The sequence below is a fragment of the Leptonychotes weddellii genome, chromosome 7 (genome assembly GCF_054177405.1).
Source record: "Leptonychotes weddellii isolate Sample4059 chromosome 7, ASM5417740v2, whole genome shotgun sequence".
Lineage (NCBI taxonomy): Eukaryota > Metazoa > Chordata > Mammalia > Carnivora > Phocidae > Leptonychotes > Leptonychotes weddellii.
Genome location: NC_138375.1, coordinates 117,804,005 through 117,830,019, shown reverse-complemented (window position 1 = coordinate 117,830,019; position 26,015 = coordinate 117,804,005). Strand labels below are relative to the sequence as shown.

At 36.6% G+C, this 26,015-nt stretch overlaps 1 protein-coding gene across 9 annotated transcripts in view; it reads left to right on the top strand.

Moving 5' to 3' along the window:
- Positions 1-26,015, top strand: part of CDC42SE2 (CDC42 small effector 2) — a 163,300-nt gene that overhangs the window by 100,009 nt on the left and 37,276 nt on the right. The gene's annotated exons all lie outside the window — the stretch shown is intronic.

The following is a 26,015-nucleotide window of genomic DNA, read 5'->3' as shown; positions in this document are numbered from 1 at the left end:
GCAATAAAATAGGGCTGTATATATTCCTTTGAGTTAGTGGTGTTGTATTATTTGACTAAATAACCAGTAGTGTGATTACTGGATCATAGGGTGCTTCTATTTTTAATTTTCTGAGGAACCTCCATGCTGTCTTTCACAGTAGCTGTAGCAGTTTGCAGTCCAACTAACAGTTCATGAAGGTTCCTTTTTCTCCACATCCTGGTCTACACGTGTTGTTTCTTGTCTTTTTGATTTTAGCCATTCTAACAGGTGTGAGGTAAAATCTCATTGTAGTTTTGATTTGCATTTTCCTGATGATGACTGATGTTGAACATCTTTTCATATGTCTGTTGGCCATTTGTATGTCTTCTTTGCAGAAGTGTCTGTTCATGTCTTCTGCCCATTTTTAAATTATTTTTTTTATTTGGTGTTGACTTGTATAAGTTCTTTATGTATTTTGGATACTAAGTCTTTATTGGATAGGTCATTTGCAGATATCTTCTCCATTCAGTAGGTTGTGTTTTAGTTTGTTGGTTCTTTCTTTTGCTGTGTAGAAGCTTTTTATTTTGATGTAGTCACAATAGTGTATTTTTGCTTTTGTTTCTCTTTCCTTAGGACATATCTAAAAAGATGCTGTTATGGCTGATGTCAAGAGAAATGACTGCCTGTGCTCTCTTGTAGGATTTTTATGGTTTCAGGTGTCTCATTTAGGTTCTTAATCCATTTTGAGTTTATTTTTGTTTATGGTATAAGAAAGTGGTACAGTTTCATTCTTTTGCATGTAGCTGTCCAGTTTTCCCAGCACTGTTAGTTGAAGAGACTTTTCCCCATTGCTAATTCTTGCCTCCTTTATTGAAGATTAATTGACCATATAATTATGGGTTTCGGGACGCCTGGGTGGCTCAGTTGGTTAAGTGTCTGCCTTCAGCTCAGGTCATGATCCCAGGGTCCTGGGATTGAGTCCCACATAGGGCTCCCTGCTCAGTGGGGAGCCTGCTTCTCCCTCTGCCTGCCACTCCCCCTGCTTTGTACTCTCTAACAAATAAATAAATAAAATCTAAAAAAAAAAAAAAATTATGGGTTTCTTTCTGGGCTTTCTATTCTGTTCCACTGATCTTTGTGTCTGTTTTTGTATCAATACCATAATGTTTGGATTACTATAGCTTTGTAATATAAATTGAAGTCTGGAATTGTGATACCTCCAGTTTTGTTTTTTAAGATTGCTTTGGCTATTTAGGGTCTTAAGTGGTTCCATATAAATTTTAGGATTTTTTCTTCTAGTTCTGTGAAAAATGCTGTTGCTATTTTGATAGGGATTGCATTAAATGTGTAGATTGCTTTGGGTAATATAGACATTTTAACAGTATTTGTTCTTCCAGTTCATAAGCATGGAATGTCTTTTTTCATTTCTTTGTGTTGTCTTCAGTTTCTTTCATCAGCGTTTTATAGTTTTCAGAGTACAGGTCTTTAGCCTCTTTGGTTAGGTTTATACCTAGTTATTTTTTTATTTTTCGTGCGGTTGTTACTGAGATTGGTTTCTTAATTTCTCTTTCTGCTGCTTCATTACTAATGTATAGAAATGCTATGGATTTCTGTACATTGGTTTTGTATCCTGTGACTTCACTGAATTCATTTATCAGTTCTAGTTGTTTTTGGTGCAGTCTTTAGGGTTTTCTTTCTTTTTTTAAAGATTTATTCACTTTAGTGAGAGAGAGCACATGTGTGTGTGTGTGCTCGCGCATGTGCGTGTGGGTGTGAGGGGGTAGGGGCAGAGGGAGAAGAGAGAGAACCCTAAGCAGACTCTTCACAGAGCGTAGAGCCTGATAGGGGGGCTCGATCTCACAACCCCGACAATCAGGACCTGAGCCAAAATCAAAAGTCAGAGGCTTAACTGACTGAGCCACCCAGGCACCCCTTTAGATTTTTCTGTATATAGTATCATGTCATCTGCAAATAGTGAAAGTTTTACTTCTTTACTAATTTGGATGCCTTTTATTTCTTACTGTTGTTTGATTGCTATGGTCTTGTTATTGTTTTTGTTGTTTTTTTTTTAGATTGATTTATTTTAGAGAGAGCGTGCGCGCATGTGAGTGGGGGCAGGGGAAGAGGGAGAGAATCTTCAAGCAGTCTCCTCGCTGAGCACAGAGACCTACGTGGGACTCAGTCCCACGACCCATGAGATTATGACTTGAGCTGAAACCAAGAGTCCGACACTCAACCAGCTAAGCCACACAGGCACCCCTTGTCATTGGGTTTTAATGGCAGATAAGGAAGAGTAAATTTTGCTCTTTAAATGTTGGCTGACACTTTCATGCCTAATTACATTCCTAAATATTCTGAGTTATAGTTATGTTTCTCTGGTTCGCTCATATATTTCAAGCAGTTTACAAGGCAGATTTACCCGTAAACAAATCTTCCTAAAACTTTAATCTTTTTCTTTTTTTTAAAGATTTTGTCTATTTATTTGAGAGAAAAGAGAGAGTGAGCGAGCTGGGGAAGGAGAAGAGGGAGAGGGACTGCAAACTCAATGCTGAGCACCAGGCCTGACTTGGGACTCCATCTCAGGATCCCTGAGATCATGACCTGAGCTGAAACCAAGAGTTAGATGCTTAACCACCCAGACTCCCCAAACTTAAATAATTTTTAATGTCCAATAAATTAAACTTGTAAACTTGTAAACTTGTAAATTTAGCATATCAGTTTTTTCTCTTTTAAATATCTTAATAAACAACATAAAATATCAAAATAAATTATTACAGATATATATAGTAGCACTAAAATATTAATACTGTAGTTTTGGTTGACTTCATCATTTCTATATCGATTTCTATATTTTCCCAGAGTTAGAAAATTATCCACCCAAAAGGAAACAATTACTGTCAAGGCCAGTTGAAGTAATTTGGTTAAAAATCATGACTGTGGTGCTGTTACTAGTAAAGCTATTAGGGTCAAAAACTATAGATTCGAATGGATTTCAGGGCAAAGAAATTTGAGACTGTAGAGGCCTAGGACCTAGGTGTGCCTGCGAAGGCTTAGCTGGCTGTGGTTAGGATGGGTGCTTTTCTTAGGCTGAAGTTCTGCCTCTCACTTAATAGGACCTTTGGAGTCCATTCCTTTCATCTACATACTCGAACACGTAAGTTTTTAGTTTTATGCAATTCTCTGTACTTACCTGAAATGCTGGTCTTTTAAATGAGTTGGGAGTAGTGGGTGGGACAAACATCTTTCTAGGTCCCACTGTTAATTCCCCCCCCCCTCAGATTCAGGGTCCCACTTCATACTGGTGCTCTAAGCATATAGTAACCCACTCATTTTTAAGTTCTTTATATAGGATGGAATTCTGAACCACTTATTTCAGCTATAGTTCTCTACACTAGGGCCACAGAAAGTGATTTGGAGAACAGTTTCTGCCTCTCTGAAGAACTTTTTGTCTCACGAACAATGACAAATCTGTATGGAGATGAAACATAAAAGCTGTAGTTTCACTTCTAGATACAGCCACACTGTGTAATGGCTCCCCTTGTCCCTTAACCAGTACGGGTTTTCAGTTGGACCTACAGTATTCTCAGAAAGTAGATCACCTGTAGTAGAATCACCTTAGACTCAAAAGAGACTTAGATAGGGACTTATCATTAGAATTCAGTATCTGAAAAATACTGTTCTAATTTATAATACAGCATGATACCAATAAAAATACCAGAAAGGTTTTAAAGAATTAGGCGAGGTGAATTTAAAATTTAAAAGACAAAAAATAAGATTACCCAGAAAAGTTACGAAAGAAAAGGAACTAATTCTCTTATATATTAAAAATGTATTCTAAAACAGTAATGATGGGGGTACCTGGGTGGCTCAGTGATTCTTGGTTTCGGCTCAGGTCATGGTTTCCTGGTCGTGGGATTAAGCCCAGTGTTGGGCTCCATGCTCAGTAGGGAGTCTGCTTGGGATTCTCTCTCCCTCTGCCCCTCCTCCTGCTTGCTCATTCTTTATCTAAAATAAATCTTTAAAAAACCCCACAAAACTATAGTGATGAAAAAAATAAAACAATAGTGATGAAAACATTGTGATTCTGTATATGAGACAGGTCAGTAGTACAGAATAGAAATTGTTCCAAATTCATAGGGAGGTAGAATATAATAAAAGCGCATTTCAGATCAGCATAGGAAAGGATTTTTTTTTTTTTTATATTGCAGTATTATAGCAGGGTAGTGGTCCAAAATAAACAAAAGAAACAGATCCTTACCTTCAGAGGAAGAAAACACATTTTTTCCCCTTTTTATTTATTGGAGTTAGGGAGGCATTTTTTTTCAAGATTTTTTTTTCACAGATTGGAAATACAGATACTCTAATGCATTGTTAGTGGGTGTGCAGTTTGGTATATTCTGTTAGAAGGAAATTTGGAAAATATTTATGAAAATCTAAAATGCCTCCCCAAATTTAATCTGTAAACTCTTTGATTGACCATGTTCAGAAGTGTCTTGGAGTTTATCCCACAGATAAATCCTGTAGGTTTTGGGTTCACTCCATCATACTTTACATGTGTGAATATACAAGATTATTTTGTGCATCATGTTCGTAGAAGTAAAAGATTAGAAACAAAAGTAAAAGATTAGAAACTTTCCATCTATTGGAGAACTGGTTATACTCATAAAATACAGCCTTTATAAATTGAGGGAGGCAGTTTTTTAAAAGTTACTGATACTGCCTGATTTCCAAGATAAAGTATTAAGTGAAAGAGCAAGGTGCCAAATGATATGTGCAATCACATGAAAATATTTTAAAAAGGAAAAAATATATATGTGCATTCTTCTATGTGTACAGAGTATCTGTGAAAGGCTACACAAGACGCTAATACCAGTGGGTGGAGGAGAACTGGATGGCTAGGGATAATGGTGAGAAGATTTATTATTCATGATTTACTCTTCCATCTTTTGAGTAATATATTACACCATGGTAATATATTGGTGTATTGCTTATCTTACCAAAAAGAAACACACACAAACATTAATATGTAGTACTGAGAAACAAAACATATTTATCCTAATTTTCATCTTTATCAACTCATCAGAATCTCTAAGGGTGAGACCCACTTCCAATTACATTAGAAAGTTTTTTTATTGTAGTATAAATCACATAACATAAAAACTACCATCTTAAGCATTTTTAAAAGTATAGTTTAGTAATACATTCACATTGTTGTGAACAGATCTTCATTATTTTTTCACCTAGCAAAAATGAAACTCTAATACCCACTAAACAAAAACTTCTTTTTACTTCCTCTTGCCAGCCTCTGGTACCATCATTTTACTTTATGTTTCTATGAATTTGAGTACTTCAAATATAAGTAGAATTACTCATGTAAGTGGAATCATATGGTATTTGTCTCTTTGTGACTGGCTTATTTCAGTTAACATAATGTCTTCAAAGTTCGTCCATGTAGCATGTGACAGAATTTTCTGCCTTTTTAAGACTGAATAGGATTCCATTATATGTATATATCACATTTTGTTTATGTATTCATTGGCTGATGGACATTTGACTTCCTTCTACCTTTTGGCTATTGTAAATAGTACTGCTTTGAACAGGAGCATGTAAATATTCTTGGAGACTCTGCTTTCAGTTCTTTTAAATAGATAACCCAAAAGTAAGATTGATTTGGTGGCATTATTTTTCAGTTTTTGAGGAATCGTCATATTGTTTACCATAAGAGTTGCACCATTTTAATTTTACAGCACACAAGAGTTCCGATTTATTCACATTCTCACTAATACTTATTGTCTGTTTTTTTTCTTTTTCTATTCCTTTTTTTTTTCTTGGTTACTAGCCATCGTAATGGATGTAAGGTGATCTCAATACATGCTTTTAACAAGCATTATAATCCTATATTTCTTGTATATTTAAAAAACTTTATCAGGTACATTTAACCTAATGACTTAAGTTTGATCGCCTAAAATGCAACAAATAGTTACTTTTTAGAACTTTTTCTCAGAATGCTTTGTTGTTGTAACTTGAGATGTGTATTGTATAATCAGATCTTAAAGGGGTAGTACCTTTACGATGCCTTCCCTGTTTTTCTTTCTATTTAACCATGATTGAATGACCCAGAAAGAGTCTAGGCTATATTTAACCCCAAAGAATTTTGCCAACTTTATTTTCACTTACATAGTTGAAATTCTAAGGTTCTACATGTTATGAGAATTCCAGCTGTGTACCAGCATTAAAAACACTATGATTTAATAAAAAACTGTCATTTTCACTTTGCAACATAGTATTTGACCTCTGTTTACTTTTATTTATTTTTTAAAAAAGATTTATTTGAGAGCGAGCACAAGCCAGGGGAAGGGCAGAGGCAGAGGGAAGAGTGACTCCCCGCTGAGCAGGGAGCCTGATGTGGGACTTGATCCCAGTACCCTAGGATCATGACCTGAGCTGAAGGCCGACTCAACCAACTGAGCCACCAGCTGCCCCTGTTTACTTTTAATTGAAAAGTTTTACCTTTACGGTCTTGACAGTTTTGTGTTAACTGTTCTCACAAGATGAATCCAGTCATAAATTGTCTTTAAGAGCAAGCCAAGCAGTGTTGAAGGTTTTATCCAGAGAAAAAAAGTACATGAGATCCTAGTGAAAAATGGAAAAGGGGTATAAATTGTCTTTCAATTTTTTTTTCTCCATCTCCAAGAAAACTTTAGGGGCATTATTTATTTGAGAGAGAGAGTGAGCGAGAGAGAGCACAACTGGGAGAGGGGCAGAGGAGAGAGGCAGACTCCCCCCCACCCCCTGTTGAGCAGGGGGCCCAATGTGGGACTCAAAACAAAATTAACACCTGGTAGAATATTTTCCATTTTAAGTAATTTAATTGCAGTTTTCTTTTCCTGACTTGAAGTTTCTGAACTTATTACTCTGACATTATCATCACAGAATCGCCTATTCTATCTTGCAAGTATTTATTCTTTAGAAGTATTTAGTAGTAGTATTTAAAAGTAATGCATCACTGTGTGAATATCTAGCTATAACCTACAATTACATTGTAAGTATTAGAAGTCATTTAAAAATAATTTTTGCTAGACTTTAAGTTTCACTATGCAGTTTATGACTTCATTTAAATAAACTGAGCAGTTGGATTTACTGTATTTGGTGTGAGTGGTAAAGAGGGGTGCTGAGTGGTAGTATGGCTTGGGAAGGGTGGGGGTTTAATCCTCACTGTTAGTTTTGAGAAAAGATAATGAAATCCTTTATATCCCTTTCCATAGACGTGCATTTCAAAGACTTACATTTTAATAAGAATTGGTTGTGCAGCTGCAACCCTGGCAACACAAACTAGGAGAAAAGAATTGGGGCAGAATTCCAGAAATCAAGGCAGGCAATGGTCTCATGTGGAGCTGAGCTAATGAAAACTGATAAAAATATAAAGCACTTAGTAGAAGTAAGACCAGGCCTTTCTTTGGCATAGTGGATGTTGAAATTTTCCTTACTATATTTTATTATTTAATAAGTCAAAAAGCTATCATAAGCTGCTTACTCAATAAGAGTAGCTGCATTATATTGTCCTTTAGTATAAAAATACCCTACAGACTCTGGGAAGCTAATATTTCTGTGCAGTGTATCTAAAAAGTAATTGTTGCTGGCCCATTCTTGGTAAAGTATTGAAAGCACAATGTACCAGGTTCATCAGATTTTTAAAAACAAGTTTTTAAGTTGTAGTAATTTAAGAAATAAATGCTCACAGTAGTTTTAATGTACACTTCTTGCTGTTATTGGAATCTTGAGGTGCCCTCAGATAATAAAATTTGTAAACATATTCTTTTCTCTCAACCCTATGACAGTGGCTGTAGAATCTGTCATTAAACCGTAATTTAATTATTACCAACATTTAGGTTGTGTCTGGGGTTTTCCCTCCTGTCATAAGAAGTATTGCAATAAAACATTTTTGTGCATGTATTTTGCTTTTTTTTCTGGATTACTCTCAATTACTTTTGGATTTTCAGAAGTCATACTAATACATTAGCTGTAAAAATTTTTGATATTTTCTATGTACTACCAATTTACATAATCTTAATTTTTCTAGGAATGAGTTTTTTCCTTATATCTTATTTGGCTCTTTGGTCTTTTAAATCTTGACTTTTTTTATCTTTAATTCTGGAAAAATTTATCCCCATCATTTCTTGACATGTTTGCTTTTCTCTTGAAATGTTTTTCTCTCTTTCTGGAACTTCTCTTATCTGGATGTCTTTTTTTTTTTTTCTTCCTACTCCGTATTTCCACTTTATTCATTTTTATGGTTTCTTATTGTGACTTTATAGTACTAATATTTCACATAGTACTAATATCCCTAAAGTACTACTATCGTCTGCCAACTTCAAAAGTAAAACAGCCTGTGATTTTACCATCAAAATGAGTTTATTCAGGATTAATCGAAAGTGCAAGCTATGGCAAACCATAGGCAAGTCCGGAGATGAGAAAAGAGGAACATGACTTTATTGAGAAAAGGAGAAAGATGGGAGGGAAAGTACATTGGAGGAAAGCTAGAGTTGAGGGTGGTGATGGCTTCTCATTGGTTCAGGTACATATTTTCGTATTGGCTGAGCTTGTTGCTGGACAAGGAGAAATTCTTTCTGCTCAGTGGGAATGCGAGTGACTATGAGTAGTAGGATAGGAGAGCTCCCCCTTCTGGTGTCCTGACTCCAGTTTTAATGAACTTTCCTTCATTCAGTTTTATAGTCACATGGTTATTGCTCAACAATATCTGCCAAGGGGTTTGGATGCATACTGTGGGGTTTTTTGTTTGTTTTTGTTCTGAAATTAAAGTATGCAAAATAAAAATATCTGTCAAAATAAATGTATGTATACATACATACATATATACATACTTGTATAGTGAAATCCTATATTCAAAAATATATGCTGAGGTGGCTCAGTTGGTTAAGTGTCTGCCTTCGGCTAAGTCATGATCCCAGGTCCTGGGATCAAGCCCCGCATCGGGCTCCCTGCTCATCAGGGAGCCTGCTTCTCCCTCTGCCCCTCCCCCCTGCTCATGCTCTTGCTTGCTCTGTCTCAAATGAATAAATAAAAAATCTTAAAAATATATATATATATGCTGAGATCTTTTTTTAAAATTGAAGTGCAGTTAGCACACCATATTGTATTAGTTTCTTATGTACTACATAGTGATTCAACATTTTATATACATTTGGAACTGATCACAGAGATAAATTTAGCTACCATGTGTCCCATACGGAGCTGCTACATATTAATAACTATATTCCCGATGCTGTACATAGTATACCTATTGTTTGTACCTTTTAATCCCCTTCCCTTATTTTACCTATTTCCTTACTCCTCTCCCCTCTAGCAAACGCCAGATTGTTCTCTATATCTTGAGTCTGTTTCTATTTTGTTACATTCATTCGTTTGGTTTTTTTAGATTCTATATAAAAGTGAAGTCATAGGGTATTGTCCTTTTCATTCTGACTTACTTTTCACTAAGGATTTTTCTCTAGGTCCATCCATGTTGTTGCAAATGGAAAGATTTCATGCTTTTTTATGGCTAATATTTTAGTGTGTGTGTGTACAGTTCATTATCTTTATCCTTTCATATTTTGATGGACATGATGGATTGTGTGGTAGTTGTATTTCCAATTTTTTTGAGGAATCATTATGCTGTTTTCATAGTGGCTGCACCATTTTGTATTCCCACCAACAGCGCATGAGGGTTCCCTTCCACATCTTTTCTTGCACATCTTGGCCAGAACTTATTTCTTGTGTTTTTGATACTAGCCGTTCTAAGAGGTGTGAGGTGAGATCTCATTGTGGTTTTGATTTTCAGTCTGCTGATGGCTAATGATCTTGAGCATCTGTTCATGTGCCTGTTGGCCATCTGTCTTATCTTTGGAGAAATACCTATTCAGATCATCTGCCTATTTTTAATAGATTTTTTTGGATACTGAGTTGTGTGAGTTCTTTCTGTATTTATAATATTAAACCCCTGTTGGATATATCTTTTGCAAGTATCTTCTCTTATTCAGTAGGTTGCCTTTTCTGTTACGGTTTCCTTAGCTGTACAAAAGCTTTTTAGTTTGGGGTAGTCCTGTTTATTTTTGCTTTAGTTGTCCTTTCCTGGTGAGACAGATCCAGAAAAATATTGTTCAGATGTCCAAGAGCTTACTGCCTGTGTTTTCTTCCAGGAATTTTATGGTTTCTAGTCTTTTAAGTCGTTAATCCATTTTGATACTATTTTTGTATATGGTGTAAGAAAGTGGTCCACTTTCTGGGGTGGCTGGCTAGCTCAGTTAATGTAGCATCTGGCTCTCAATCTCAGCGTTGTGAGTTTGAGCCCTGCATTGGGTATGGAGATTACTAAGTAAAAAAAAAAAAAAGTTATTAAAAAAGAAAAAGGAAACTTTCACTTTCATTGTTTTCTTTGTAATTGTCCATTTTCCCAACACCACTTATTCAAGAGACTGTGTTTTTTCCATTGTATGTTCTTGCCTCCCCTGTTGAAAATTAATTTACTTTATCTGTGTAGGTTTATTGCAGGACTGTATTATCTTCCATTGATCTGTGTGTCCTTTTTGTGTTAGTACCATACTGTTGTGATTTCTATAGCTTTGTAGGATAGTTTGAAGTCAGGGATCATGATACATCCAGCTTTGTTCTTTCTCCACACTACTTTGGCTAATGGGGTTCTTTTGTCGTTCCATAAAAATTTCAAGATTCTTTGTTCTAGTTCTATGAAAAATGCCGTTGATATTTTGATACAGATTACATTGAATCTATATATTTCTCTGGGTAGTATAGACATTTTAACAGTTTTAATTTATGCTACCCGTGAGCACAGAATAGCTTTCCATTTATGTCTTCTTCAGTTTCTTTCGTCTTTGTCTTACAGTTTTGAGAGTACAGGTCTTTTTACCTCCTTGGTTAAGTTTATTCCTAGGTATTCTTTTTGATGTGATTATAAATGGGATTGTTTTCTTAATTTCTCTGATAGTTCAATATTAGGGTATAGAAATGCAACAGAATTGTGTACATTAATCTTGTAACCTGCAACTTTATTGAATTTATTATTTCTAATAATTGTTTGGTAGAATCTTTAGGGTTTTCTGTGTATAATATGTCATATGCCAGTAGTGACAGTTTTACTTCTTTTTTTATTTGGATGCCATTGATTTATTGATTGATTTTCTCATCTGATTGCTATGGCTAAGATTTCCAACACTGTTAATAAAAGTAGTGAGAGTGGGCACCTTTGTCTTGTTTCTGATTTTAGAGGAAAAGCTTTCGGCTTTTTACCCTTGAGTGTGATGTTAATTGTGGGTTTGTCATACATGTCCTTTATTAAGTTCAGGTATGTTCTTTCTGTATCCACTTTGTTGATAATTTTTATCATAAATGGTGGTTGAATTTTATCAAACGTATTTTCTGCATCTGTTTAGATAATGACATGATTTTTACCCTTTTTTGTTTATGTGGTTTATCATGTTGATGGATTTGAAGATATTGAACCATCCTTGAATCCTGGAATAAATCCCCTTGATCAGTGTGTGATCCTTCCAGTGTATCATAGAATTTGGTTCACTGATGTTCTGTTGAGGATTTTTACATCAGTGTTCATCGGGAATATTGGGCTGTAATTTTGTTCTGTGGTGTTTTTTGTTTCATTTTGGTATCCGGGTAATGCTGGCCTTATAGAACGAATTTGGAGTATTGTTTCTTTTTCAGTTTTTTGGAATAGTTTGAGAAGGATAGGTATTAACTCTTGTTTAAATGTTTCATGTAATTCAACTGTGAAGCTCTCTTGTCCTGGACTTTTGTTTGTTGGGAGTTATTTCATTACTGATTCAGTCTTAATAGTAATGGGTCTGTTCAGATTTTGTCCTTGAGGCAGACTTTTTTTTTTAAGCTTTATTTGAGAGAGAGAGTGAGAGAGCTCATGCACGAACACCAGTGGGGGAAGGGCAGAGGGAGAGAATCCTCAAGCAGACTGCCTGCTGAGCATGGAGCTCGATGCAGGGCTCAATCTCAGGATCCTAAGATCATGATCTGAACTGGAATCAAGAGTCAGACACCTAACTGAGCCACCTAGGTGTATAGTGTATTCTTGATTTTAAGTTTTTTCCTTTCAACACTTTGAATATTTGTGCTTCTCTCTTCTGGCTTGTAAAGTTTCTGCTGAAAAATCAGGTTACAGTCTTATGGGGCTTCCTTTGTATGTAGCTAGTTTTTTGTTTTTGTTTTCTCTTGATGCTTTTAAGATTCTTTAACTGCTCAGAATTTGATTACAGTGTGTCTTGGTGTGGGTGTCTTTGAGTGTATGTTCTTTGGGACTCTTTGCTTCTCAGACTTGGGTGTCCTGTTCCTTCCTCAGGGAGGTTTTCAGCTATTTTCTAAAAATAGGTTTTCTGTCCCTTTCTCTTTGTTTGCTCCTTTTTGGACTCCTATAATGTGAACATTAGTATGCTTGATATCCTAGTGGTGCCTTAAAGTATCTTCATTTTTTTTTTTTTTAAGATTTTATTTATTTATTCATGAGAGAGAAGGAGGCAGAGGGAAAAGCAGGCTCCCCAAGGAGCAGGGAGACCGATGCGGGACTCAATCCCAGGACTTTGGGATCATGACCTGAGCTGAAGGCAGACGCTTAACCATCTGAGCCACCCAGGCACACCCCCCCCTTTTTTTTTTTTTAGTGTCTTCATTTTTTGAATTACTTTTTTCTTTTCTTTTTTTAAAGATTTACAAAAAAAAAAAAATTATTTGTGAGAGAGAGAGAGCCAGAGTGGGGGGAGGGTCAAAGGGAAAGGGAGAAGCTGACTCCCCCTGAGCAGGGAGCCTGACATGGGGCTCTATCACAGAACCCTGGAATCATGACCTGAGCTGAAGACAGATGCTTAACTGAATGAGCCATGCAGGTGCCCCTCTTTTTGCTCTTTTCATTGGGTGTTACCACTATGCTGTCTCCCAGATTGCTGATCTGCTGTTCTGTATCATTCAACCTGCTATTGATTCCTCTAGTGTATTTTACATTTTAGTTATTGTATTCTTCAGCATTGATTTTTTTTTTTTCAAGTATTTTTCATGACTGAGTTTTAACTGTGTTCATTCTTTTCTTGAGTTTGGTTAGCATCTTTGGTTACTTTCAACTCTTTATCTGGTAGATTGCTTATCCCTGTTTCATTTTCTGTTCGTTTTCTGAGGTTTTGTCTTGTTCTTTCATTTGGAACATACTCCCCCTGCCTCCTCATTTGCTTTAGTCTCTGCTTATTTCTGTTAGGTAGGTCAGGTACATCTCCTGGTCATTAAGGAGTGTCTTCATGCAGAAGATTTCTGTGGGGCCCTGTAGCATAAATTCCCCTGGTCACCTGAGTCATGTGCTCCAGGAATGTTCCCTGTGTGGTTTGCATTTACCCTCCTGTTATGGATGGGTCATGATTGATGTGGACTTGCTGGTGTGCAGGACTTTCCCTTGGTCTGTCTGTCTCTTGAGGTCTAGCCACTAACTGCTACATGCACGATGGTAAACAAGGCGGGCCTACGTCTTATCTGGCTGAGAGGCCCAATCATGACTGCTGTAGGTGCTCTGATATATATAGTTCGCCCACAGCGTGGCTGGCTAGGAGGCCATGCTGCAGCAGCTGGGGTTTGCTGGTCTTTTGGGCAGCTTGCTATGAGGTATGTTTGTGTTTGTTATGGGAGTTCTAGTATGTGGGACTGGTCCCCCAGCGCAGGGTGTTCAGGAGGGGCTCAGGGCCAGCCAAGGCCACTTGCCAATTGTGGTGGGCGTGAGAGGGGTGCTGTCTGGGAAGGACTCCCAAGTTGTGTGGGTGGGTAGGGTGAGGCGAATACACAGGACAGTGTTGGAGCAGGGTTAGTGGTGCTACTGCAGTGGATGGAGAATATCAGAAATGGTGCTCACAGGCCAGCAAGGTAGAGGAGGGTAAGAAAAGGGACACCCACAAGCACTTTGCTCCCCAGAGAACATGCCAACAGATTGCTACCCCTCTTTTACTAAAATCCATCAGTGGATTTCCTTCGCGGGTAACCTAGGCACAGCTGCGTCTGTGTTGGGACTCTGAGCCATTGAGATGAAGCATGTCCTTTAAGAGCAGAGTCTTGGCTTCCTGCTGCCCTTGGCTCTCGTGGATGTAAGCCCCATTGGTTTTCAAAGCCAGACATTGTAGGTGCCTGTCTTTCCAGTGCAGGACCCCCGGCCTGTGGAGTACCATGTGGGGCTCAGACCCTCGCTCTTCAGGGATGGCTTCTACAGTTATGATATTCCTGCTGTGGGTCACTAGGCCTGGGGTGTGGGTCCTCACTAAACTGCCTGTCTTCCTCTTCTGCCCTCTCAGTATGGCCTTTTTTTTTTTATGATCCATTCTGCTAGTCTTGAGTTAATTGTCAAAGATAGTTGTTAAATATGTATTTGTGGATTTTGGTGTTTCCCTGAGAGAAGATGAGCTCAGGATCTTCCTATTACACTTTCTTGATCCCACCTTCTGAAGTTTGTTTCTGTTATCCAGTTAAGAGGTGGTATTAAAGGGTTATTAATTATGTGATTGGAGTAAAGAAATACATTTAAAAGATGCTAAATGTGGGTATACTTTTTAATTTCCTCACTGATAAACTGCACTTAAAGTTTAATAAAGCAATGGAAGACTTCATTGATAATATGACATTACAGGTATTTTATACTTTGTGTTTAAGTATTCTTTGTGTTATATTCAAATTGAACTTGTTTGACTGTTATCTTTGAGATTATCATACTGTAAGATAGTCTATTCTAAAATATTTTTTATATTTTTACATGTAAAGTATCAACACTATTTATAGAAATATATTAAATTTCATTCTGGGTTTAGAAGATAAAAGGTGATAGAGAAGTATTTTTTCCTTATAATATTTTCTCTAAGCAACCAAAAAGGACTTTAACCTTTTTGGTTAACCTCAGTAGCTTTTAACCACTGACTAGAATCCCACATAGATACATTTTTATCATTTCATGTGAATTCTAACTTAATTTTTCTTGATTTTAGTAAAACATATACCTTATTCTTGTAAAGTTCATGTGTGGGTAAGGAAAGAGAATAGCAGATTAAATTTGGGAATGTCCTTTAACTTTTGGGAATGTTATTTCATCATGTTTTAAAAGTTATATGTAAATGCACTTAGGGTATTCATAAGAAGAGCTTTTTAAAGATAACAGCAGGTTTTCTCCTTTGACAGCTTGAATTTTTCTATTATTTTAGTATGCCAGAGATATTAAGTTTTAATGAACTTAATCTTTAATCTGCCTATAATATATTTTACTAAAGAGTTTAGTGACTTTTCTTTTGGAAAAATACAGACTCATTCTGACTACAGGGAGCATATTGTATTGCTTTTCTGTGTTCCTGAAAACACAGGTCAAGATACCATGTTCCGATATGCAGTTGATGGTATTGACTTAATTTTGTTTCTTCTCATTTTGTCTGTAAAATTAGCAAAGGATTTCAGTATGGTATTTTCTAGAATTTGTTTAAAAAACCTGTGGAAACAGTTCTGTAGATCTGTAGATTAAAAAAAAAATTCTCTTTGGTAAGGGTGAGAAAGATCAGCTTTGTGTGTAAATTTTATCTTCTTGGTACCAGAAGCAGTAGTTATGCATTATTTATTTTGTAAGGATTCCTGTGGTTTTTATTTGTACTGAATTTGATATATCTTTATTGTTTTTCTTTGTAATAAAGCTAATGGTATAATTTTTGAAATCTTTTAAATTTTCCTGGCTGCCTACTCCACCTCTGTATAAATTCATATAAGGCATCTTTTTCTACACTAGCTTCCTTTTCTCCTCCCTGTCTACCCTAAAAAGAGGAAAATCTATTCAGCCTCAGTGACAACCGTATAGACCTAAGTAACTGTTGAAAAAATAATAATTAATGATTAGTTTGACTGAGAGCTCTAAATAAATTGTAGTCTGGTTAGTCTTTGGCAGTGACCATGCTTTTTTTTGCAGGTGTTGTCATTGTTGATCTTTAACTTACAAATGATGTGAAATAGATAAGTAAAATGTGATGTGTACAGCTTTTTTGTTTGTGCTTATAACTTCCATCTGGAACTTAAAAGATAGTATGCACGTACATAATTTTTAAATATTTTTTTCTGTAGATATTGTTCCCTTTAACAAGAAAATCTTTGAACCATTTTAAACTTGGATGTGCTATGTCTGGTGTTAGACCTTCTGTTATTTGATGTTTGACTTGAGAGGAAACTTTGATAACCTAGTAACATGAGTCAGCTCTTACCTTGTGCCAGATATGATGTTAATCACTTTGATAATACAATTTGATGTTAATTTTTATGGCGGGATTGGGGTGGAGAAATTTAAAACAGCTAAGAGAGCTCTTTAAGGAGTGTGACAGAGTTCTCTTGTCATACCAAATTAATCTTGTAAAAGTTTGTCTCAGCCAAAGACAGCTGAGAATACCTCATTTATTTAGGGAAAATACCAAGTTAACAAAAAGTCCTCAGGCAATTATCACAAAGCAAGTAGGAATCAAATATAAATCACCGTGATCTTTTCTCCCTGGGATGAATCTGGAACACGGTATCAAAGCCTGGTCTCTGCCTTACCTAGTTCTATACCCAGATAAATGACTGCAGTTTGTGCTCATTTGACTTTACCTTCTCAGGGAATTGATAGGAGATTCCATGCCTGCCTAAGAAGCCTGAATTACATACTTTTCATTCTTCAAGCCTTTTAATTACCTTCCTTCAGCCTTGCTTTTGCAAAACAGATTTGGCAGCCAGTTCAGGCAGTAACTAGGTACTGAACAAGCATTCCCTTCTGAAAGTTTAAATCTCTGATACCAAGGCCTTTTATACCAAGAAGAGAAAACCTGACTAAATACAATTGATTATATGAATGTGTTTTTAAATAATTAATAACCAGTAGATGAAGTTAGAATTACTTAAAGTATATACTGAATATCCTTTTATTATTGATCTTATTGTATGACATAGACATACAAATAATACATACATTTAAATTTGCTTTTGTGGAAAATATGTCATTGCTATCAAAGGGATTAATTTAATTGGCATAAGTAAGCTTTGTTTTTCTTTACCTTATTACTGGTCCTGCTTCATTTTCCCTGTTAAATATAAGTGCTAATAAATAGACTCATGTATTTCTGTGTGTGTGCTACTCCATCTAAGAAGGGAGATTAATTAGAAATATTTTTGTCCACCTGCCTGGGTAAGCATCAAGGAAGTTTATCTCTGCTCAGTTCTCTGGGTGGAGAGAAAAATAATGATGTAGCAATGATGATGATGATGGTAACACAGTAAAAACAATACCATTTATTTGTTTATTTAAACTCATTGTTTGCCACCCTCTGTACTTAGCAACTTTACTTATCTAACCCTCACATAAACCTTTGAGGTAGATAAAATTGTAAACTCCATTTTATAGAACAGAAAACTGAGACACACACAGGTTAAGTATCTTGCCCAAGATCAGACAGCTAGTAGGTGGTGGAATCCAGGATTTGAACTTAAGCTCTCTAGGGCACTTGGGTGGCTTAGTCGGTTAAGTGTCTTCCTTCGGCTCAGGTCATGATCCCAGGGTCCTGGGATAGAGTCCCATGTCAGGCTCCCTGCTCTGCAGGGAGTCTGCTTCTCCCCCTGCCCCTCCCCCACTCGTTCTCTCAATCTCTCTTGCAAACAAATAAAATCTTTAAAAAAAAAAATGAACTTAAGCTGTCTAGTTTCAGAAGCTAAATTTCAACACTATATCATACTATCTTTCCAAGCTTGCACTTCCACAGAAATGTGCAGTATGAATGTGTAGCATCCATGTGGTATGAGAATTGCGAGTGAAGAAATTAAAACTTAAATTTGATTTTGTGAACTTCCCCTTGTGGGTATCTAGTGTATGTGCTGCTGAAGCGAGCACACCTTGTGGGCATCTAAGTATTAGGAAATGCAACTGCTTTGTAGGGATTCTTCCTCAACCAAGGAGTACTAGACTTTCACAGGAAAAACAACCTCCCAGTGAAGATGAGCTCATAATGTAATTACAAGGAAGTGGTCCAACATGAGGGAGAGTTAGCAGACAACACAAGAAGGCTAATTAGAAGACTAGGATTGATTTAACAGAATAATCAGAAGAACACTATAAAATGAGTCATTAAAGTGTCTAAGTTTAAAAGATTAAGAGATTGAAGTAAGTGAATTTGCAAAAGAACCACATAGAATTTGTTAAAATGGAAAATTTGATTATTTAATTAAAAGTCAATAATTGGGGAAAATATTAATAGTGAAAATTAAATAGCAGTTGAGAAACAGTTGAAAGAACCCCAATAGAAGTGTATCTAAAGCTAGAGATTCTATGAAATTGGAGTCAAATGGAAAGACAATCTTTAAAGTATCTTTAGGGAAAAAAACAAAAGTGTACATTCAAAGGACCAAAAGTCAGATTAACAGTGAACTTCTCATCAGCAACAGTAGAGGTCAGAAGAATATCTGCAGAGGACTGAAGGAAAAGCACTGTTAACCAAGAATTTCATACTTAGCTGTTAAGCTCTCATGCAAGAATAAGGGCACAATATAGAAATCGTGTTAACAGTGTATCTGAATAAAGGTTAGATGGGAGATTTCTGTTTTGGCAATTCTTTTATAAGTAAATTGTTTCAAAATTGAAATTAAAAAAACCCCTCACTGTTTTAGAGAAACAACTGGAAGCTTACCACTTGCAGGTAATCATTAACAGCATGTATTATTGAAAAAACTCTTAAAGTATGTACTTTATGAAGATGGAAGTTCATCTTTAAAGGAAGGATTGAAAAACAAGGAACAGTGGTTATCAAAGAAATTGGTGCAAATGTCGATAACCATTGATTATCATCATCATTCTGTACTTCCATCTGCCAAGTCTTAAGTATTTTGTCTAATTCACACAACAGCCCTGTGGTTATAGGTACTTAACATTTTTCTGAACTCAAGGACACCAAATTCTCCTTTTTGAAGGAACTCATTCAGTCCCTGGCACACTGAGTGAAAAGGGACAAAACCAAGTTATGTCTCTGTGAAATTTGAGAATTCTGAGTAAGAGAAAATCTTTAAGCCTTTGAGAGAAGGGAAAATTTTTCACCTAGAAAGCAAATTAGAATGTCACCAGCCTTCCTAGCAACTCTGGAAGGTAGAAGATCATGAAACAGTGCCTCTAAAATCCTGAGGGAAAAGATCTTTAACTTGATACCCTGTACTCAATCAAATGTCAAATGCAGGGATTTAAAACATTTTCCTTCCTATGTACCCTTTCTTAAGAAGCTACTGGACTTGGAAGGTATAAGTAAACCAACTATTTTCATATGCAAAAAGCTACTGGAGTATGTGATTTTGCAAAATAAGCAGAGGAGGATGAAGAAAAAGGAATATGTAATGATTAGAAATTGGAAAGGAACTGAGGGAACATGCCTAGAGAGCAGCTAGTTAGAATTGAAGCAGGAGGCCAGGTTTTGTGAAGAAACAAAACAAAACAAAAAAAAATTTTTTAATCAGTATGTCTACGCATATGGTTAGGTATTTGGAAATTACAGGTCTTTTGCAGCTCTAATTAAAGTATTTTACAGTTCTGATATAGGTACATAGAAAGACTAAGCAAATAAAAAAGCTCAGCACTTATTAACCTCAGGGAAAAGAAAAGATGATTCAAGAAGGGATAGCTGATTCTAATATGTTACTTATTTCAGTAGTAGCAATTATAATAACAGAAACATTGAATATTGATTCAATGAAAAATTATAATTATCTAGTGGTAACGGTGATGGTGACAGGGAGTTTGAAGGTAGGAGGTGATGTAAAAAAAAACAACCTATCAATCTATTTTAACAGAAAGTCAGTTTAAATTATTTACAAATCGACAATTTAAGAAGTAGCATAAGCATCTTATTTATAAGTACCAGAAGGAAACATGTTGGTAAGTTAGAAACGACTACAACCAACAGATGAAGAGGGATAGGTACAACCAACAGATGAAGAGGGATAGGTTAGAGATTAATCTTTTTTTTGAGATTTGCCATTTTTGATAACTTTTTATTACTTGAATTTTAAAAATCTATGTGCTTGTATTATTTTGAATAACAGTAAAGATTTGTTTAAATGTAAGAAAGCATTGTACAAGTATGGTTTTATTCAGAGAACTGCCAGTGGTAGGATAGAATTCAAATGTGTGTTCCTTGGTGTAAACAGTGTGTGGTGGTACCACCCACCAAGAAAGTTAACATAAAACCAGATATGGGGGAAAGGGCAATGAATTCTATGTTTCAAATACCAGGTTTCAGGTAAGTAGGAGACTAAGTGAGATGTTCATTTGCAGGTGTATATAAATGTCTGCCTGGACTCAGGAGAAAAGTTCAGAGTGATAATAGATATTTCAGTCCGTCACCTAATACACTGAGAGGCTATGTATCACATAATTGTTACTTCTAATTTGGCCACTAAAGAAGTATTTAAGGAGAGGGAATAATACAGTGGAAATGGGAAAAAGAAAAAGGGGGAGAGAGAAAACGAAAAGCAGAAAGAAAAGTACCAGGAAAGGAGAAGGAGAAAGATTATTAAGGAGAGGGAAGGAAAACATGGCAGTCATTCTCATACAAGAGGGAGAAGAAATGTGGGGAGTAGAGCTTGAGAGAGTGGTATTCATGAACATTGCTTTCCTCTATGTTGGTATTGCAAACTCTTGCACATTTGAGCCAAAAAAAAAAAAAAATCTCTCTTATATCTCTAAACATAATGTATATGTTTAGTGTTAAATACTTGAGTTTTAATTAAGAGGGAAGAAAGAAGATGTGAGGGGGAAAAAGCCTGAGTAGACTGTGAAGATGTTACCTAACGAATAAAATGTCAGTGATTAATGTTCTGGGTGGCTCAATTGGTTAAGCATCTGCCTTTAGCCCAGGTCATGATCCTGGGGTCTTGGGATCGAGCCCCACGTCAGTAGGGAGTCTGCTTGTCCCTCTCCCTCTGCGTCTCCCTCCACTCGTGCGCGTGCTCTCTCAAATAAATAAAATGTTAAAAAAAAAAAAAAACTGATGAAGAAAACACATGTAAAGCCTGTACACTGAAAACTACAAATTATTGGGTATGTCATGTTAATGAATTAGAATACTCAATATTGTTAAAATGTAATTATCCATTATGTAGTTGTTAGTATGAATGCAATCCCAATCAGAAGTGCCAGAGGCTTTTTTGTAGAAATTGACACAAACTGAATCTAAATGTATATGGAAATATGAAGAACCTAGACAGTCCACAAAAAGCATAACTTATAAAAGATAAAATCGATAAACCAGACTATCAAAAAACAAACTATTTGAAAGATTTTTTTTTAAAGATTTCATTTATTTATTTGAGAGAGCACATGAGCAGGGGGAGGGGCAGAGGACGAAGCAGACTCCCAGCTGAGCAGGGAGCCCATGTGGGGCTCCATCCAGGACTCCGAGATCATGACCTGAGCTGAGGGCAGATGCCTAACCCACTGAGCTACGCAGGCGCCCCAGAAGATGTTGTTTAAAAAAAGAATGCCTGGGAAAAGATACTCCCAGTACTTATTTTGGACAATGGACTTCATCTAGAATATGTGAAGAACACAATTGAATAAGACAACTAAATTAAAAAGTGAGCAAAAGATCTCAACATATGTAACCAAAGAATATAGATGAATTACCAAACCAGCTAAAGAAAAGACTATCATTAGTTATCATCAAAGTGCAAATTAAAACCGCAGCAAGTTACTGCTTCACACCCACTAGAAAGACCAACACTGAAAAGACTGACAGTTGTAGAGCAGCGGGGACACTCCTGCATTGTAGCACAAGTGCAGAATGGTACGACGGATTTGCAAAATGGGTGAGCCGTTTCTTACCAAGTTGAAATCAAACGTAGAGTAAGATCCAGCATTTCTATTTCTAAATTACTCTGGAGAGATGAAAACCGGTCCAAGTGCAGAGTGTTAAGAAGGAGAGGAAGCTGATGGTGGAGAGTACTACTGCAGTTTTTTTTTTTAACTCATGCCAGTCTCTTTGAAAGCCAGGAGACTGAGCTTTTAATTCAGAGAGACTGCCAGTCACTAAATGGCCAGATAATTCACTTTAAGCTTTTTCTAAAATTTTGTCTCGTGAACCTGTGCATTTGTGAAATACCCCGTCTGGTGCTGTAGACCAGTCTGACCCCTTATATATGTGTGGAATGTGCTGAGCTGTGTTTCAAGCCAAATTTAGATGTTGATGTTGTTGCAAAGTGACACTCCTTTTATTGTCTTAAGATTTTAAAAGTACAAGGTTTTCAAAATGGAAATGTTTTAAGCAACTGTCAGCTCAAGAAATGGATGTAACTATAGTTTATATATTACTAGGGAAATTGTTTTGTGATAAATTTAATACTTCTCTCCAGGTGTTCATATATAAATGTTTTAAATATGCAGTTTTGAAAAATAATTGTGACAAGGAAGTTTGTTTAGAAAAGGAAGAAGATGGAAATGTATTTGCATGACATTCCAAGGCGTGTTTGAGACATTTTTAGATTCATGTATTTACTTAACAAATATAGAGCTGTGGAGTTGCAAACATCTGCTTGGTTTGAAAGTGCATTTCATGATTATCTAGGTGGAAATAACTTAAGCTGTATATCCTGTCTGTCTTATTTCCAAAAATGAGGCAAAAATTATTGCACTTTTAAAAATCATTCTTTAAACACGAGGGAGGAGGAAGTCTTGTGAATGTCATTTTCCAAGGTACATGTGAGTGTGAAATTGTATATTTTAAAAATCACAAATTAATGAATAGCTTTACTCTAAATGGGAACGAGGTCTGAATTTGGAACAAGGAAAGGTGATAAAGTATTATGGATTGTATATTAGGAAGCTTTTTATTAATTTTAAGTATTAAACAGAACACTTAGAAGAAACGGGTACCTGGGTTGCTCAGTTGGTCAGGTGTCTGCCTTTGGCTTAGGTCATGATCTTATTAGGGTCCTGGGATCGAGTCCCACATCAGGCCCTGCACAGTGGGGAGTCTGCTTCTCACTCTCACTCTCCTTCTGTGCTCATCCTCTCTCTCTCAAATAAATAAATAAAATTAAAAAAGAAGAAACTACACCTCCCAATCCAAAATTAATATTTGAAGATGGTTTCTGGAAAACATAATTTCCAAATAAAAATGAAATTTGCCTGACTTTATATGTAGATAAGAAAATACAATAAATTAAACCATAGATTTTTAAATATCAAATTTCAAATCCAATAGATTTGAAGTTTTTCCGTGTCTGTGTTGCAACAGTGATGAGCATAAAGAATTTTCAGTTTCAAACAAAGGTATATTTGTTTTCATAGAATTGGTTAAAAGAGACTTCATTTCACAATGACGTCTTTTTTCATTAAGAAATTTTTTTTATTTGTAATGAAGTACAGTTGAAATAGTAGTTTCTGGCTTGCAGCATAGTGATTTGGCAGTTATATACATTATGAAATGCTCATCAGGAGAGAAGTGTAGTTACCATGTGTCACCACACAGTTATTACTGTATTATTGACTGTATTCCCTATGTTGTGCTTTTTTCATCTTAATGACTTATTTATTTTACAACTGGCACAATGACTTCTTAATGCCCGAGGTCTTTGATCAAGGTGGAATTAAGCTTCTTAAATGCAACACTAAATAATGTTCCTGTTATTGTGAATTTAACCCTTTCCTCTTAGATTCTTCCTAAGAAGGAAGTAAGAGTTTCTGAACCTTCACAGTATTTACCTAGTTCACTGACAAAGTCAGTTACAACACTGCCACTTCTTTGTTTTGGAAGTTTGGGTGAGATGAGGAATGTTCATCCCTGCTTGAAAATAAATCTTCCAGGTTCTGAATTTTAGCTATGGCAAGAATGTAAATTTTCTTCCTTCTGATCTTCCTCCTTGAACATAGGCTTAAATCTTAACCTCTCATTTTCCTGTAGTATGTTAGGGGACTTGTCCAGTGGACTCAGTAGAATCAGAGTCCCACGTTTGTGACATTAAACATACATGCATTTATCTTTACTGAAGATTTTCATCCATACAGATATAAAGATGACTGTCATTCGTGTCTTACCAGGTTTCCAGTCATGGCTTTGGAGAACACAAAAGGGAGGAATGTTATTTCACTTAATGTTCAGGGTGTGTGATCCTGTAATGTAGCTGTCTTTTACTGATTTATAGTTGGGATAGCTTATAAATGGACTATATCTTTTTCAGAGATTGATAAATATGTGATATGTTTGATTACTTGGGGCAAAAATGTTAATACACTCTTTGAGTAATCTCATTAATGCATCTTTGGTCTTTTCATTTCCGGGATGGCTCTTTTCTTCGCTGTATCTGCCACCCTACCATGTCTTTTCTGGGAAATATTTCCTACATTTGTTGACTCTGCTTCTTTCCCTTCACTCACTTCTCAGCTCTCTCTAATCTGATTTCTGCCGGCACTACTTCAATGAAATTGATGTAACCAGGACCACCGAGTATCTTCTGCCCATTCTGATGGACAGTTCTCTGTCTTGGCTATCTCATCAGCAGTTAATACTGTTACCAACTTCCTCCTTGAAACAGGCCCCAGTGATACCACTTTAACTGGTTTTCCTCCTCTCTCTCTCTCTCTGTGGTAATAGCCAAATATTCTTGGTAGACTTTTCTTCCTCTACCCATAGTTAAATGATGCTATTACTTAGAGTTCTCTATTAGACCTTCTTGGCTTTTCATGATGCAGCTTTCCTTAGAAATTAGGATTCAGGAGCACTTGGATGGCTCAGTCGGTTGAGTGTCAGTGAGCTTGGGTTCCTCTTTCTCCCTCTCCCTTTGCCCCTCTCCCCGCTCTCCTGCTTTCTCTCTCTCTCTCAAATAAATAAATCTTAAAAAAGAATTTAGGGGGCGCCTGGGTGGCTCAGATGGTTAAGCGTCTGCCTTCGGCTCAGGTCATGATCCCAGGGTCCTGGGATCGAGTCCCACATCGGGCTCCCGGCTCAGCGGGGAGCCTGCTTCTCCCTCTGACCCTCTCCCCTCTGATGCTGTTTCTCTCTCGCTCGCTCTCTAAAAAAAAATAAATAAAATCTTTAAAAAAAAAAAAAGAATTTAGGATTCATGGCTTCATTTATGATCTGCTGGTAATTCTGGGACTTTTCCTTGGCTTCACAACTGTACATCCAGAGGTCTAGTGGACATCTTTACTTGATGGTTGTACTAGGCTGCAGGTGATAGAAATCCACTTCAGTGTAGCTTCAGGCTAAAGAGAGAGAAACACATCCTCGCAAAACCAAAGCTCAGATGCATAGGTCAAACTGGTCTTAGGGATGAGTGGAAGTAGAGATTCATGTCCTCTAGACTTCCTCCTCTCTCTTGTCTGTGCTTGTCAGCATTATTATCTCAGAACAGTCATCTACATGAAGTTTGGAATTTATTTGGCAAAGGCCTTTCTTAAAGTCAACAGCTTGGCAGTCACGAAGAAAGGATAGGTTCACTCTTTGCCCAGCTCCACATAGAAAATGGCCTGACAGGGATGCCTGGGTGGCTCAGTTGGTTGAGCGTCTGCCTTAGGCTCAGGCTGTGGTCCCGGGGTCCTGGGATAGAGTCCCGCATCGGGCTCCCTGCTCAGCGGGAGGCCTGCTTCTCCCTCTGCTGCTCCCCCTGCTTGTGCGCTCTCTCTCTCTCTTTCTCTGACAAATGGATGGATGAAATCTTTAAAAAAAAAAAAAGAAAAAGAAAAAAAGAAAATGGCCTGACGTGGATTCTGAATGACTCTGTTGGTTAGTTAGCTACTTGTGGGATATAAAAAACTGTTTTTACTGACACTGATTCTGGTGATGGTGGTGACAGGAATCTAATGTCTTAATTCACAAAATGAAGCCAAAATTAGACCCTGTCCATCTTTCATGTTCAATTTCAACTTCATTGGAGAAGCTGCTAGTTTTATTTATGGTTATTGATGAGTTACAGCTGCTTAATTATCTAAGAGTTGATTGCTCTACCAGTTACTTTCTGGGTTGTCT